The sequence below is a fragment of the Euphorbia lathyris genome, chromosome 2, assembly GCF_963576675.1.
Source record: "Euphorbia lathyris chromosome 2, ddEupLath1.1, whole genome shotgun sequence".
Lineage (NCBI taxonomy): Eukaryota > Viridiplantae > Streptophyta > Magnoliopsida > Malpighiales > Euphorbiaceae > Euphorbia > Euphorbia lathyris.
The window spans coordinates 128,426,529-128,429,767 of record NC_088911.1 but is presented as its reverse complement, the minus strand read 5'-3'; the positions used below and the strand labels follow the sequence as shown (position 1 = coordinate 128,429,767).

At 36.3% G+C, this 3,239-nt stretch overlaps 1 long non-coding RNA gene across 1 annotated transcript; it reads right to left on the bottom strand.

The window, feature by feature from the left end:
• Positions 1-1,033: 1,033 nt before the first annotated feature.
• On the bottom strand, positions 1,034-2,753 carry LOC136216786 (uncharacterized). The gene is made up of 3 exons (XR_010683379.1): positions 2,552-2,753; positions 2,351-2,462; positions 1,034-1,458 (listed from the first exon to the last, which is right to left on the bottom strand). It is a non-coding gene; the product is annotated as an uncharacterized lncRNA (long non-coding RNA).
• Between the last annotated feature and the right edge of the window lie 486 nt (positions 2,754-3,239).

Sequence of the window (3,239 nt, the reverse complement as noted above, 5' to 3'; positions counted from 1 at the left end):
GGAGGAAGTAAACCTAGAGATCCGCCCAGGGTAGATGTTGAATGCTGGTGAGATTTTACCAAGCCAATTCGGCAAGGCTATATGATAGACATTGGCATTGACCTTCTTGGTGATCTTATATGGCCCGTATTTCCTAGGCCGGAGCTTGCTACTTGGGGCGTTGGCGAGTCTCTCCCTGTCCAAATATACCATAACCTCATCCTCAACTTTAAACTGTAAGTCCCTGCGGTGCTCATCCGCCTTAGCCTTTAATTTCTGATTTCTATCCTCGAGAGTCTCTCTCACCTCTTGGTGCATCTGTACATAATCCTTGGCCAGCTGGTTGGCAGTCACGTTTCCTTTAGGAAGATGGGCTATATCAAGGACGTGATTCGAGGTCTTTGTGTATACCATCTCAAATGGGGATCTCCCGGTTCCCGAATGTACAGAGTCGTTGAAGGCGAACTCAGCTTGGGCTAAAACCACATCGCACATCCTCGGCTTGTCCTTACTGTAGATACTCATTTTTGTCCGGGTTTTTAAAATAAAATAAATTAATAAAACTTGAACGAATTTTATCTGAAACTCTGACAAATGCAAAAATTATATCAGAGTGTCGAACTTTATATCTCACATATGATTTATTAGGGAAATTGCATTTTTATATCGATTCGTTATTTTTCGATATGATCATTAAATTATATCTGAAATATAATCTATTGGAATAAAACTATATTTCCTAATGTATTAAATTATATTTGAGACATAATTTATGATATTCTAAGTTTTTAAATTTGTAGTCTCAAATATAATTCGTCAATTAAATTCAATTCCCGTCTAAATAGTTGGACTTTGATGCTCTAATTTTAATTTATTTGTTCTAAAGTTATACTTAGGAATCCTTATGGTCTAAATATAAAGTTTCTTACAAAAATAATTCTTAAAGTTGTATATAATTGCTTTAAAAATGATTTTTGTTTGTAAATTATGTTTAGAATATAAACTCCCTGAATCAACTTATGACAAGTAAATAAGATTGGGGTATTAAAAATAATGGAACAAAATAAAATGCTTTTATTTACAAAAACTAATTTCAATGTTTTACAGACACAGCCAACTGAAATACAAGCAGCCAAGCCAACCTTCAATTCAAGAATTCTAAGACAGAAAAAAAAAAACAAAATTCTCCACCATTTACAAGGGACACAGTTAAACAGCCACTGCATGCATTACTTGACTTGAGTCCAAAAGGAGAGGAAGACAAATCTGTGCTTGACTTGAGTCCAAAAGAAGAAAGAGCCGAATTTAGGCAGCCAATGCACTGCACCACCAGCCACTGTCTAATGCAGCAGAACACATCCACTACACAGCCACTGCACAATGCAGAAGACAAGACAGTTCATCACAAAGAGATAAACACAAGACAACCTTTCTCAATCACAGAATTCCCTGGGTATCTATAAATGGATGAAACTGGACCTGGAAAAAGAGGAGGCGAAAAAAGAGAAGAGAGGAAGAAAATTAGCAAAAAAGAGAAAAAACATTAGAGCAAAAGAAAAGAGCAGAAACATAAAAAAGGAAGAAGCAGAAAAAGCAAAAAAAGAGAGGCAAAATCAATTAAAATTGTAGTAGAGAGAGTTCTAGCTTTAGGTGATCTGGTCTGTTCTATTTGTAATTGGAAAGCAATACTCCTGTTAAGGAGTTCCAAACTCGAAGTTGGTACCGCTTTGTAAGGTTGGCAATGTAATACAATTCCGCTTTTGCAGTTTCATTTTCATTTTTAAGTTGCAGTACATTTTGAATGTTTAGCCTATTTATCATGTTTCCTGTCTAAAGGCTTTGTCATCTGCACAATATTTGATTTAAATCTTTACTAGCTCCCATTTATTTATTTGCTCGGAGTTAAATCATCCTAGGATTGAAAAAATGTAGTCTTATATACTGGCATCGTTTAAAATCCCAGCTAGTAAGAACACCAAGTAAAATCACCAATCCTAAAATGAAATCCTGCTGAATATGCCTATTGAGAAGGTTAGGACCTAACAAATGGTAAGGATCCCTCAACCACAACCTCAACCTTAGCAATACCTTTCCCCTGTTAAATGCATTCCAATCCATAAGATAATCGAAATACCCAAAAAACACAAAAACCAAGGAACCACAGCCATGTACATACAATTCCAGAAAAACAAGTATAAACATGCCCAAAATCACAGTCAGTAGATCAAGTTTGGCTAGGAATCATAGAAAAAATAAAATAATATATGATATGCCTGTAATCCGCATTAAACCTCTGAACCAGAAAAAAAAGGACCTTAATTTAAGCCTTAAACAAAAACGAATGAAGTGAGGTGAGGTTACAGAAACTTACCGATAAGGGAGATGAGACCCCTAGCAGGAACCACAGAAAGCGAAACCAAACGTCCTGTTGCTGCGGACGCCTTTCTCTGTTTGGGATGTGCCTGTAATCTATATTTAAGTCTCTGAACCAAAAAGACCTTAATTTAGACCTCGCAAGAAATCAAACGAAGTAAGTCAAGTTACAGCAGAGAAAGGGAATGCAGAAACTCACCTATAAAGAAGCGGAATAAGAAATCCTGCCGGAATCAATCCGACGCTGGTCTGATGCGGAGGACACTGTTCACTCCCTGCTGCTCTGACTCGAAAACAGCCGCCGGTGAGAAGATGATGAAGGCTGAAGAAGGGAGAAGGTCGAGTGTCCAGAGATAGGAATTTGGAATCCCTAAATCGTGAAGTGATGAGGGTGAACCGGGTCAAGGGTTTTGGATCCGAATCCAACTCAGGGCCGACCCATCCCTTAAAACCATCCCTGTTAATTTAAAGCCCATTTGTTTTCTTCTCTATTAATAAGATTTCACTTATCCATTTTAATTACCTAGCTATAATTGTTAAGGTTTAATTCTAGTTTCATTTAACTTAAGATAGTTTAACTTAATATAGTCTACTAGTTGTTAGTTAATTAGCTATTTGAATCTATTTATTTCTCTTTTAGTTTAGATTGATTTTAACTGTTTATAGTCTAAGTTAGTTTATAGATAAATCCCGCTTGTTGACCTGATCCCATTGGCTTAAATTTGTAGCTTAATCCAAATATCCTTTTAGCTTCTCAAATGTCATTTTAAAATTAAGGACGACGTGATTCGTACTCCTAAACGATATAGGTCACTCACGAACTCCCAATTACTTCTATTACCCAATGCATAAGGTTATGTCATAATCGTATGCACGGTAAATGTAAA